The 14,387-nt window shown below is 39.8% G+C and overlaps 1 protein-coding gene across 2 annotated transcripts in view; it reads right to left on the minus strand.

Moving 5' to 3' along the window:
- The window catches only part of LOC129721493 (protein windpipe), a 160,101-nt gene extending 152,133 nt beyond the window's left edge, over positions 1 to 7,968 (minus strand). For both annotated transcript variants that reach the window (XM_055674145.1, XM_055674143.1), the window contains exon 1: positions 6,667 to 7,968. The gene's annotated coding sequence lies outside the window, so the exon portion shown is untranslated. The remainder of the gene's footprint in view (positions 1 to 6,666) is intronic.
- Between the last annotated feature and the right edge of the window lie 6,419 nt (positions 7,969 to 14,387).

Genomic DNA, 14,387 nt, shown 5'->3' on the forward strand with positions numbered 1-14,387 from the left:
CAAACTCATTGCCTAAATGTGTGCATTACAAGCTAAGAAACAAAAACGAATCCTTTTTTGGCACAATCTCACCCCGTCAGACGGTACACTAGCAAGTGTGGGACTACGACAAAAAGGGTATACACACTTAGCAACTCTTGGCAAATTGACTTCCGTTAGGGCCAATCGTGTGTGGTAACTTCTCCTAGGGGTCGTCACAAAACCCAAAAATAACAGACAAAAGGACGCGATTGCAGTCGTGAACGAGGTCATGCTTGTACAGTCTAAGAGAGGCTTCTCTTCAATATTCGTAGAAGCAGAACAGCCTTTTTTTTGAGTTGCTGTATTAAATCTATAGTTCATTACCCGTCACGATGTCTTCTTCCTTTTCGCTGCTTGAGTAGTTGTTAACAAACGAAAACCCAGGTTACACGTTTTTGAATCATGCCAAAAAGCATGCAATTACCTAAAAGTGGATTGGCGGGTAACTTCCAATACAGGAAGCTACTCCTGCGTTTGATATGGATCGAATTGAGCGTCTCCGAAAGTCTTCCTTCACGTGGACAATCGTCAACATCAAAATTACCGTCTTTGAAACAACAGAACCAATCATGGCACGTTGTTTCACTTAGAGCAGCATTCCCATAAACTTTTTCAACTCTCGATGCGCTGAAATGAGAAAAGTAACACTTACCGCAAATGACAATTATTTGGAACAAAATCATACATTTGAACACAACTGAATATATATAAAGCCAACTAAATATATATGAAGCCAACGTCGACGAAATTGGCTTGTTCTTACTGTTTCTACATGTTCAATCCAAATGTTTCACTGAAAAGGAAGTCTAATACTTTTTAATTACCGAATTGATGGGCATGCTACTTGATGCTAAGTTTACTTTCAATCAGCATCGCTCAGCTGTTATTTCGGAAGCTACACGTCAACTAGGATTCATCACAACAGTTGTTCGAAACTTCAAAGTTCCCAATGCCTCAAAACGCTTAATTGTTCGTTGGTAATGCTTTTGATCGAGAACGTTTCTCTTATTTAGTGAGAAGTCTACTTTGGCAGAATCCTGTAAATCTTTCATAGTATTTCCACCGCAGGCTTGGCATTCTCCTCAATGCCTCAAAACCTGTATCAATTTTTTGTACTATACTTTTTTTCTGGAGAGATATTCCGAATCCACCGCGGTGTTTTTGCGAGCTCCTCAGGTACACACGATTCACTGCTCTCTTCAAGTAAGTGCGTCGCTTTGCCCACCAGAGTATTGTGAGAGTAGTTGTTTTCGCAGAGAAACATAAGTGTTTCTCTAAAAGAATAGTCAAGCCTGCCACTGTCCTCTACTTGACCTTGAAACATTGAAACAACGAATGAAAATTCAACAGGATTCACAAAAAACACGATGGAACCTAGATGTAGACTCGGTCCTCCTGACTCCCATTCATAGCGGCCTAATTTTACTACTACTTTGAAGAGAATGTCGAAGTTTGTCTTTGTTGTCATGCAATCTTCTATATATTGTATGAACATCGAAGTTTATTGTGAATTCCTAATAAAATCTCAAGTATCCTATAACGATTACCGTGTTAATTCAAGGTCACCATATGTGGTTTTCGGGCAGAAATCCAATGGACAGTTTCTGGTCGTAGTCCCCATGTTTTCTTCACAACTCTACTACAAACCCATAGGGCATTTGTAACTTCAGTGAGATCCTTGTCTAGATGAGAATTCCAATTCAGTTTTTTTTTATCCAAAGTTACCACGAGGTATTGACTTTTTCTTCAAACTAAATTTGAACTCTATCTAGATTAGGCTGTGTTAGTTTTAGTAAATGGTACTTCAACATTTTTGGAAGGATTTACAACTCAATTTGAATGCATTTTGTAACCGACTTTAAATCGTGGCATCAAACTCATACCCTAGCTCTGCTAACCTATTAAGAAGTTCTTACCCAACTATGGATTCCTTAAGGACATCCTTCTATCGATCTGATATTTAGCTCGCACCTCCATCATCAGAGGGTTCTCGATCTTTGAGCATCGCTATTACCCATTCAATAATTACCCAAGTAACCAAAAGTTCGGATAAAAGTAGAATTCATAGACTAATCAGCTAATCTAACGATCATGAATAGAATTCTATTTAGCTCAATTTTTAAGTAATTAACCGTACTTTCAAGTTCGCATTTGTTGAATAAACTACGAGTAGCATGCAAAGCAGCTTCTAAATCGAACTAGAAAGTTCACACCAGGTTCGGATAGGTCGCTGACCAGAGCGCTATTCAGCTTGAAATGAAACCTTCAAAAAACTCCAAATAAAAAATAAATTTGCAATTTTTCAATTCCCACCACTCATTACTCGCGTGTTGGTATAATCCCATGATAATCATTTACTGAAGAAATCTAGGTCAGAAGAATGATTGCCTGGCTCCATTTATTATAAAATTTCATATTTTTTTGCTACTACACCAAGGTTCGAACTCGAGTCCTCCCTCTTTGAAGTCTAGATTCATACCACTGCTCCATTCCCGCTATATGAGATCAGCATCGATTTTACTCGATGTGCTGATTTCTCTTTGTTACCTAAACGTTCATGGCTAGGAACATACCGGGTCTCTCTTTCAGCTTGAAAGTTCAAATAAAGTACAGGCGGAACTTCATGCGAACTAGGAAGTTCAGAAAAGGCTGACGCGGAACTTTTTCTAAACTTTCAAGTTCAGAAAAAGTACACGCGGAACGCAATGTGAACTTAAGTCTGACAGGTCTCTAGTTTGTTTTGATTTAACTGCAGTTTGTTGGTAATGTAATTGAAAAAGGTTGTGTACGCAATATTTTCCTTTCAAACGTTTGTTGAAAATTTATTCTGGTAAGCAGTATATACAAAATAAGAGAAATGATCAAAATCGACAAAAACTTTTCATATTAATAGACATGCTGTTTGCCGTAGTCGAAACGAGCCGTTGGTGACATAGAAAACTCTCGGTGGTGTCCGAGAAATGGATTCGGACCTCCAGAAGCAGCAACATCATGCTGTGGCCGAACGTAAAAAACACCCAAGATTTGGACAAAATGATCAGGGATAAAAACATCACGCGCAAACAAGTGTTTAACGGGAATCCACAGCTTACATCCGGTTTGTTTTTTCTGGTAATCTGAATTCATAATTGATTTCCTGTAAGATAACAAAAAAAGTGTTCAGATAGAGAAAGCCTTTAAACACCCTAATACTACCTATTGGAATTATAGCTTTGTTTTCCTTTTGCGGTTTATTTAGAAAAAAAAAAAAAAATTCGATGATAATAAAATAAACCACTTTTCTTTATTGTTTTGGAAAAACTCATTTTTCATCACTAATCCTGGAGCAAACTTGACTTTTACCAAAGCCGAGTCGGAACATGAACACTAAAGTGGAAATGAAGTAAGACATAGACTTCTCCTGAACTTTCGTGCTGATTAAAAGTACGGATAAAATGCTAACCGAACTTTAGTTTTCGGCGGCTTAGAAGTTCACGTGTGAACTTTATGTGAACTTCAAGGTTCCAATGAAGAGGAACAAGCAGCTTATTCTGAACTTTCATGCTGATTAGAAGTACGGATAAAATGCTAACCGAACTTGAATTTCCGATAGTTTGTGAAGTTCACCTGTGAACTTTATGTGAACTTTAAGGTTCTAATGAAGAGTAGTAAGCAGCTTCTACTGAACTTTCGTGCTGATTAGAAGTACGGATAAAATGCTAACCGAACTTGAATTTCCGATAGTTTGTGAAGTTCACCTGTGAACTTTATGTGAACTTTTAGGTTCTAATGAAGAGTAGTAAGCAGCTTCTACTGAACTTTCGTGCTGATTAGAAGTACGGATAAAATGCTAACCGAACTTGAATTTCCGATAGTTTGTGAAGTTCACCTGTGAACTTTATGTGAACTTTAAGGTTCTAATGAAGAGTAGTAAGCAGCTTCTACTGAACTTTCGTGCTGATTAAAAGTACGGATAAAATGCCAACCGAACTTTAATTTCCGGGGGTTTTGAAGTTCACGTGTGAACTTTTTGTGAACTTTAAGGTTCCAATAAATTAGAACAAGCAGCTTCTCATGAACTTTTAAGTTGCTTTCAGGTTTTGACGGTGCTTTATTTAGAATGAAGTTTGGTTTGTGAGTAATGTTTCCTGTTGTTCAGCAAGAAAGTTCCACGGAACCAACTCTGAACTTTATGTGAACTTCTAAGTCGTGTGTTAAGTGAAATTCGAACTTCTGGTTGCTTGGGTAAGCCATCCATACCCCTTGCTTCCATTGCGGAACGCATTGAGCTATGGGATGCATTATCGAGATTCAACCAGAACTACTTTGATGTCTGGAAGCTATTTCTCGATGTAACTACCTAGCAGTGAACTCAGATTCATCAAAGTGTGTGGTTAATATTACACAATTCTCATCTTGACATCAAAGAGATCAGATGAATAATTCAAATGTTATCTGCGTGAATGTGAACACATACATTATTTGAGGAATATATATCAGAAAAAACTCACAAAAAGTTAATTCTAATTAATAATTCAATTTTCAAAATCGAATGTGGATTTGTCTAAAATGAGTGTTTTTAGAGAGCTAGTCACCATAGAATTTTTGATTATAAATGGAGACTAAATTTCTTCATTATCATTATAACATTATTTTTCTTGCGAATATTAAAATTTAACTAATTTCTCCAGTTCTAAAACGTTCTCGGGAGGAATTTGTCTGCCTTTTCTCAATTCTGGATTTTTTACTCGAGTTTTGTAATACTTCTAAGTTTCCTCACACACAAATACTCATTTTTATAGATATTTTTTTTTTCAAAGAGTATTATAAGTTTCCTCTAACTCGTTTTAAGACAGTTTGCATATACAATCTGAGATAAAATGCTAGATACAGTATATATTTAAATATAAAAACACTCCCGAAAAATTACTACAGGGTTAAAAACCAGTACATTTGCGAAAAATTCTTAGTTTACTATGCCAAACGCGTGTGCCAATATTCCTTTAAGGTGAAACCTCATTGAATCCAAAAATGGCCGACTTCGAGTCACCACTTCTAATTTTCGAAAGCACAAGACTCGGAAACTGTAAATGCGTTCCCTGTGAAAATGCTATTTTATGTTTGCTGTGGTGAAGCAAACATAAAATAGAATTTTCATAGGGAACGCAATTTGTATTTCCGAGTCTTGTGCTTTTGAAAATTCGAAGTGGTGACTCGAAGTCGACCAGTTTTGGATTCAATGAGGTTTCACCTTAAACGTTTGCCAATGCTAAGATCATGGAGGCTCGCTCGCTCGCTTAATCGTATTTCTTCACTTTTGACTTTTGCCAGTCAGCGTATTTGTTAACTGTTATTAAAATTCTTATAAAAAAACAGCCACCATGAAAAGCAGAACAACCAATTCATGTTTGCTTTTTTTTGCAATGTAATTAATTTCCTTGTTGTGTTCAAACTAGCTCTGTGAACTGAGTTTAGTAACTATTTTTTCAAAAGAGTATTCAAAAAGTTACTATTTTTAATGGAATAAATATAGCACCGAAACTATCTTCGATCAAAGTATCTTGAACAACAATCTTGTGATCGGTTAAATTCATTCCAAGAGAACAAAAACAAAGAAAGTGTTTTACTTGTTTTTAACTAATCATTAATATCTTGTTGATTTCATTCTGATTTTGATCTAGTCGGATTGGTTTCGCATCACTATTTATTTCCATTAATTTGGAAATTATATATGCATTATTTCATTCTGCCTTCTTATGAGCAGAAATTCAAAACCCACATATGAATTTATATTGTAAGTCCAGCTATTTTAAAGTCATGGCGGGTGACGAGAATTGCCAAAATTGTGATACTGCCCTCTGTACTTTTGAGGTGTTGTTCCCAACTGAAATAATCTCAAAAGCGGGGCCAATAATCAAAATAAACTCTTACAAGCTTTCTTAACCAACATTCGAGTTCAGATCAATTTGATAATCGACAGCAAAATTATTCATCAAAAAGCATTTCTACGTAAACAAGATGGATTAGACGATTATTACAAAATCAAAAATCTAATTACTCAACCAAAGAAAATCTAGTTTAAAACGAAAATCTTCACTTATTCAGTATTAAATAATCTTCCGATTAACATATCTCGTCGATTGTATCGTGTCACACCTAGACCAACAAGAAACGCCAAAATAATTAATTGGGGTGTGTTCTCTGTTCGAGCGATTTTTTAGACTTAAACTATTGATCTGCTCTATTCGTTACTCACAACGTTTCAGTCGTGTGCTGTTCTGGTTTCGCTCTACTTCTGTGCTTTCACATTAATGTGTTCAAAATTTTCGATATAGTTTCCCACTTCCTAACTCTCACAGAATTAGATTCCCCCCATAGTCTAACAAGGAACACCCTACCCGAATAGCTGCAATAAATCAGCCCAGGGGAAACCCAAAAATGAATGTTGCTAGCCAGACAGCAAACCAAGAATTGTCAATCCAAGCACGTGTTTCCGCCGCCACCCGGTCCGTACGGTCTGCTACTGCAAGCTGTTGCCACTGCAGTTGAGCAAGGACCCACCTATACAGACGGTAATTCTTCAAATGTCTTTTTGGTGTTGTTTAAAAATAAACTCGGAACGTAATATCTACAGAACCGTCAAACAGTGCATAATTAAATATTCACCTTTCTCTTCCGCTGGTAGTCGGAGGCCGGGTGTACGCGTGCAACTGTCGTTGAGGAGCAGCTACAGGAGTGTCTCGTGTCGTGCTGTCTTTCTCAAATGTCCAAACTTCCAGAGAGCAGTCCTGGTTTGACAGTTGGCATCGCGTCTTTTTTAATCAGCTTTTCTCATTTGTAATTAATGCCGTCCGAAATACATCCGAATCCTGTCAGTTCGTTTGTAGCACTTATCGGTAAACACAATCTACAGCCGGACGATAAACCCAAATCAATCTTTGAACGTTCACTTTCCACAAAAATAAAACAGTCGTAATTTCCCCAGCTGAAGAAAAAACGTTTTCCTCACTGCGTAACTATCGAAACACCGTACAGTTCAAGGTTATTGAACCATCCGCAAAACCTTCACATTGAATCAAAAGTATGCACTAAATTGACCGAGACCTTGATAGAAACAATGCAGAAAAAAAACTCCGAATCTTCGTTCACAAACCCACACCGGTTATTTTTCTTTTTGGCAATAAGCACCGCACACCGACCGAAACGAAGCAGCTTCTCAATCGCGTATATTCGCGAAACGAGTATGAAATAACTAAAATAAATTCAAGCCGTATCAGAAAACACTCGCGCAAAACCATGCAGATTTAGACAGAACAAAAAAAAATAAAAACATGAATATCTTTCACTGTACCGATTTGTATCTCGCTAGCTCGCACTTATTTTCCACTTTAGCGCGCGCGTTGTGCTGGTACGTAAAACTCACGTCAACCGCGATCGAACGGTGAATGAATCGCCTAGCGCTCTCTTTTGACCGGTCAGCAGCAGCCGCAGCATCCGACAAAAACGACTAGTTTACTTCACGTCCAACGATCGTGCGATCCCTTTTGGGATCGGTGCAATCGCTCTCCGCGGCTCTTCTCTGGCTGTACCAAAACCTCTCAACGGCAGTCGATTTGGTACTTAACTTAGCCACTCTCCCGATTCTAACTATTTTCGCTTTGACTTTCCTGAACTGCCGGCGATAAACAAACTGTTTGCGCTGCCGAAGCTCCCCTAATTTCCACATTAACACTTGGCTATTATGTGGACTCATAAATAAACATGATAACACCGAACATCACTTGGTGCATCCACTTAGGAAGTAACAACATTGCACCGCTGCTGCCTGCTGTTAACTGTGAACGTACCCAAACCAGACGAAAGAAAACAACCAGTGCCGTAAAAGTCACACACCAACGAGCGAGGCGGGCTACGAATGGGCTTCAAGGAAAAACCAACTTTTCTCGGTGAAGGTTTCCGATCGACTGAACGACTTATCCTCCTCTGTTCGTTCCTGTAAACAGCGGTCAGGCACAGGCATGTGTACGCGCGTCACAAACTATCGGCCATGGCGTTGCTGGTGTTGTTGTTGCTGCTGCTGCTGCCGGCTGCCGGCCACCGCCGGTCACTGGACGGGGGTCAGCCTTAGAGCAATCAACCTCCGGGGCCAACAAACACCTGAAAAACGGCCGGCACGATGTATGGAAATAGGAATAGCGAGTCGGGAAACCGGCGAAAATAGAATCTTTTCAGGTTTGAGCCATTGTGATGTTTTATTTTGATACTAAATTTTGAAAAAAATTAAGTTATAACAACACTTTGGGCAAAAAGCTTAGGATTGAGATATGTGACGAAATGGTTTTTTTTGAGTTCAAAAGCATTTTTTTTTTAAATTTTGATGTTAACAATTATAATAATATTTTAATGATGTTAAATAATTTAAACAATAATTTACAATGAAAATATTTATAATAATTAGCTTCATAAATGCATCCGATTGCAAATTATTTTGAATTTTGGTTAAGAGAATTGATAAATTACTGCCAAATTTAAAATTGAAGCAAAATAGATTTGTGTATTTAATTTTTTTCCGAGTCTTGAGCCATTTCAGCCTCCTATACCGATTCACCTTAACGCATGGATTTATTCTCCAGCCTTCCCATACTTTAAATTTTCCCTCACACCAAGTTTGAAAAAAATGCACCTCCTCATTACGATTGCCAATAGTTGGCAGCAGTAACTAACGAGGCTAGGTTTATAAGAGCAGAAGAGCAAAACCCGTCACTTGCTACGGTGATGAAAAACAGTCCTTTCCGTGACAGTCGCTAGAGATGCAGAGGTTAACACGGTCTCTGGCAACAACGATTGTAACACTTCCGTTCTCTCTTCCCTAAATGTTCGTAAGGACGTAGCCGGCGCCGTTATCGACTTGCTACAATGCGGAAGCTTCTGAACTGTTGTACATTGTGGACGATAAATTATCCCCAAATCAGTCATTTTACGGTGGTTTTTAGTGCAACTCAAACCCATCACGGAGGAGCAACAATAAAATATGCGGTCGTTCCAGCTCCAGCGAGTTTAAGCTGCCGTATTTTGGCGACACATAAACGTGAGGGTTGGCAATCAAAATCTGTCGACCGAGTTATTATACAAACACACATAATCAAAATTATCAAGTTTTGTTGAACCGCAGATTTCTGTTGATCTGATTGGTCGTTTATAGCTCGTTTTCCCTAACACGGTCGACAGAATATTATACCTTGTTAACCAGGAATGCCTTCTTTGAATTACATCAAAGCCTGCTTCTGCCCAAACCAATCAGTTTACTAGTGAACGGCCACTTAGACGGTCCTTACTAAGTAGCAGCGATGGATATAAACAACAGTGCTGCCGATAGCGGCAGCAGTATATACGATCACTGTTGCAAGAGGTAGTTTTACTGCGAACTAGATCGAAGAGCGGGGGCCTAGTGTGGTTGGTAACGTCTCCGCCAACCACGCTTGACGCCTGGGTTCGAATCCCACCGCCGACATAGGTGTCGATGGTTGTGAGGTGGCGTGATCCACTCACAACCAACCCAACTGGTCTAGATTCAATCCCAGCCGACACCGGGAGATTTTCTGAGGCGAAAAATTTCTGGGATCACGCCTTCCATCGCATGAGGAAGTAAAGCCGTTGGCGCCGGTCCGTTAATAAACGGGTCGTGAGTAAGGGTCCCGGGTGTGGAGTCGCCTCCCTGGGCGTCGGTGATTGGCCACAACAGTGGCGGAACTGAACCGACGGAAAATAAGCAAGAATAAAAAAAAACTAGATCGAACAGCAGTAAGCGGAGCTGCAGCCACTTTTAACAGCTTAACCTTTTAAGAGCTTAACCTTTTAACAGCTGTCTGTCTGTCTGTCTGTCTGTCTGTCTGTCTGTCTGTCTGTCTGTCTGTCTGTCTGTCTGTCTGTCTGTCTGTCTGTCTGTCTGTCTGTCTGTCTGTCTGTCTGTCTGTCTGTCTGTCTGTCTGTCTGTCTGTCTGTCTGTCTGTCTGTCTGTCTGTCTGTCTGTCTGTCTGTCTGTCTGTCTGTCTGTCTGTCTGTCTGTCTGTCTGTCTGTCTGTCTGTCTGTCTGTCTGTCTGTCTGTCTGTCTGTCTGTCTGTCTGTCTGTCTGTCTGTCTGTCTGTCTGTCTGTCTGTCTGTCTGTCTGTCTGTCTGTCTGTCTGTCTGTCTGTCTGTCTGTCTGTCTGTCTGTCTGTCTGTCTGTCTGTCTGTCTGTCTGTCTGTCTGTCTGTCTGTCTGTCTGTCTGTCTGTCTGTCTGTCTGTCTGTCTGTCTGTCTGTCTGTCTGTCTGTCTGTCTGTCTGTCTGTCTGTCTGTCTGTCTGTCTGTCTGTCTGTCTGTCTGTCTGTCTGTCTGTCTGTCTGTCTGTCTGTCTGTCTGTCTGTCTGTCTGTCTGTCTGTCTGTCTGTCTGTCTGTCTGTCTGTCTGTCTGTCTGTCTGTCTGTCTGTCTGTCTGTCTGTCTGTCTGTCTGTCTGTCTGTCTGTCTGTCTGTCTGTCTGTCTGTCTGTCTGTCTGTCTGTCTGTCTGTCTGTCTGTCTGTCTGTCTGTCTGTCTGTCTGTCTGTCTGTCTGTCTGTCTGTCTGTCTGTCTGTCTGTCTGTCTGTCTGTCTGTCTGTCTGTCTGTCTGTCTGTCTGTCTGTCTGTCTGTCTGTCTGTCTGTCTGTCTGTCTGTCTGTCTGTCTGTCTGTCTGTCTGTCTGTCTGTCTGTCTGTCTGTCTGTCTGTCTGTCTGTCTGTCTGTCTGTCTGTCTGTCTGTCTGTCTGTCTGTCTGTCTGTCTGTCTGTCTGTCTGTCTGTCTGTCTGTCTGTCTGTCTGTCTGTCTGTCTGTCTGTCTGTCTGTCTGTCTGTCTGTCTGTCTGTCTGTCTGTCTGTCTGTCTGTCTGTCTGTCTGTCTGTCTGTCTGTCTGTCTGTCTGTCTGTCTGTCTGTCTGTCTGTCTGTCTGTCTGTCTGTCTGTCTGTCTGTCTGTCTGTCTGTCTGTCTGTCTGTCTGTCTGTCTGTCTGTCTGTCTGTCTGTCTGTCTGTCTGTCTGTCTGTCTGTCTGTCTGTCTGTCTGTCTGTCTGTCTGTCTGTCTGTCTGTCTGTCTGTCTGTCTGTCTGTCTGTCTGTCTGTCTGTCTGTCTGTCTGTCTGTCTGTCTGTCTGTCTGTCTGTCTGTCTGTCTGTCTGTCTGTCTGTCTGTCTGTCTGTCTGTCTGTCTGTCTGTCTGTCTGTCTGTCTGTCTGTCTGTCTGTCTGTCTGTCTGTCTGTCTGTCTGTCTGTCTGTCTGTCTGTCTGTCTGTCTGTCTGTCTGTCTGTCTGTCTGTCTGTCTGTCTGTCCATGCTTCCATGCAAAACTACATTTCTACTTATCTTCTAAAGTTTTGATTTATAATGAACATAAAAAAGTTCAATGAAAATGTGGGCTTCAAATTTTTCGTGAAAATGCAAATGTGTTTGAGCTAATTAATACTTACTGTGGTTTTTTACTATAAGTATTTGTTGTTAATAAAATTTAGTTTCTTAGTAAAACTAGCGGTCTATTTCATAACTGTATTTGTTTTGAATGTTTATTGAAATGCATTCGTACGGAGAAGACGCATTTTCGAAATTTAAGTAGGAAATTATTAACTTTTAACGGTATTATAGTTGTTGTTGTACGCTCTCAATAATTGGCTTTTTTAAATATGGCTAATTAAAGAATTGCGTTATTTTTTTCATTGGCAGTAAACTCACGAGTATTGTGTTGTGGCTCTACGCATGGTTGTCCCATCTTTATAGGAAACTGGGACAACTATACATAGAACGGATATATAGTACTGAGATGTGGAAAACTCATTTTTATTACTTCAAATGAAAATATGTGGTCGTCATTAAAAGGTTTCTACAAATTATTCGAAATTATTAATTAATTCTACAAATTATTCGAATTATGCCTTCTTCTCCATTTTCTTCGGTAGTAGAACAGCTTGGATATTCGACATCTTACCTCCCTGGGCAATAGTTAGCTTACTCAATTGCTCGTCATTGCAGATTGCAGATCGACAGGTATTCCAGCACCAACGAGCATAATTTCCATTACGCAGTAGACGATGAATTTGACCGCGAAGCGCAAAGTCTAGCACAAGATGAGCGGGACCTTGTCTTTCCCTTGACTTTCCTTCTTTTAGCGAAATGATGATGAATAAAACTGTTTTGATTGTCTTAAATATCTATGGAGAGCACTAAAGCAACAGGCAGGCGGCACGACGTAGATGATAAAAAGAAGGAATCTGAAAAAGAGGATGGACTGCGCTGCTTATTCTTGTAGTTATACAGGACGAGCCAAGCACGCTGTGTCCGAAAGAACTAGGATTGTTGCGAAATACACTAGCTCTAATCAAATTGTTTAATTTCTCCTGATAAGTACAAATTATAATTTTTAGGGCCACAACCACGTTTCTGAAGCAATGCTGAATTTTTCACAATTGCAGTTCCACATTTATTCCAAGCAGTTAAAAAAAGAATTATTTTCCACTAAATGCCGCCATATTATGACTATCGAGCTAGTTTTAATTATGTGAATTAAATTTTGTTCGGTGTTGAGTATAAATCATTTGGTAGTTTGTAACAAATGTTGAACCACCTGATTGGCACAACTCGGGAAAATCGCTTAATAATTAGGTTAAAATAAATATACTGTTCCGTTTTCTCTTTCAATATGTCCTCTCTGAGACTCCTACTACACTATTAGTTCAGTGAAATAACATTTTATCGTCGCGCGTCGTCTGCTCTTGTATTGCATCATTGTCGGCACGTGGTTGGTTAAATTATAGTCAAATTCGAAAAAAATGTTGCAAAATGTAATCTCATAAACTAGAGTAATTTGTTCTCTATATAACGAAATATCAATTACTAAAATCCGTTCAGTGGTAACAAATGGATTTCAAATCTTTAATTTTGCCGTTTTACTCAATTCTCATTTTTTTGAAATGCCACGTTACTAAAGTGGGACGTAATTTTACAGTCGAAAAATTAGGATATAATTCAACGTTTATTTATCATCTCTTTTGGTTCTGTTGAATTGATTTGTATTTAACTGACGTCGAGTTTTAGGGCGTTCATTTTCAAATGATTTAATGAAACTAATTTGAATGTAAATCTACAATTATGAGCAGAGCACTATCTAAAATTGACGATTTTCGTAATCACTATAAATAAATAGTCTTGAACAGTTGATGTGTTATTGCAACATTCAAAAAACACAACAGCATGAAAATGTTCTCGAAAATAACTATTTATTGTTTGAATTGGCCTGATTAATGATTTTGATCACATTCCAAACACATTTGTCTCACTATATCCCGACACTTTCAGCCTTCGCGGTATCTCGCTCCTCGTGAACCGCAGCATGCTTTAACCGCTCTCCTGCCCCAGTTCGACACTCACCGGCAACTGCTCTGCTTTATACTGTTTGCATTTAGATCCACCAGCAGCGCCGTCAAAGCTATAGGCACGGGAAAGACAATGACGATTCATGTTTCTCTGATTGCCCGAACGGAGAAACAGGGAGAGAGCAGCGTTTGAATAAGAGATGAGCTCGGAATAGACTAGAAATGTGTGTACATCTGAAATGATCTGTACGAACACACATTAGGTATAACAACGGTCAAAGAAAAGGTAAGAAAAAAAAAACAACAAATCACATATTGAGACCGTACCATACATATATTCTTCGATGTCTTGAGATTCTCACCGAATGACCGATGTTCACGCATCCCCGACCTTCCGTGAGATGGGTCGCATAATGATCTCGGCATTATTGTCATGACTCTTTTTGGAATGTTTAAAATCAGTTCATAAGTGGTATCCCTGGCCTACGTTCAAATATGTTTCGGCGAGCAAGTCAAACAGCGGGAACCGAAACAAGGCTGATGGAATAGCTCGTCATTGCATTCTATGGCTCTCCGCGGGCTCCAAACAAGGCTTGACCGAACAGAAGCAAAAACGGGTCCGTTCTTCTCGTTCAATCATATTTGCGTGAAGATTCACTTTCGAGGTTCTGTTCTGTCCATTCGTTTGGTCGTTAGTTCCAGCACTTACCACCCACCTCCATCTCTTGTGGCTGGCGAGCACGGCCGCTAGTTCGAATCGGATGAGAATTACGATACCGAAGACGGAACCCCTTCGAAGCCAGCGACGCACCGAGGAATGTTCGTTCTGGTTGAGTGGCACAGGGCTTGAATTGTTGATGACCTTGTTCAGAATAATGTCAGTTTCACTTCTAATGCAGCAACCGGGCGGTTTGTGCTTTTCGAAGATTGGATGCAATCTAACAAAATACCGGTGGCACTTCGCTGTTCTTCACCGTTCGTCGTTGAAAAGCCTTGTTTATTGTTTGATTATGTT

The sequence above is a fragment of the Wyeomyia smithii genome, chromosome 2 (genome assembly GCF_029784165.1).
Source record: "Wyeomyia smithii strain HCP4-BCI-WySm-NY-G18 chromosome 2, ASM2978416v1, whole genome shotgun sequence".
NCBI lineage: Eukaryota > Metazoa > Arthropoda > Insecta > Diptera > Culicidae > Wyeomyia > Wyeomyia smithii.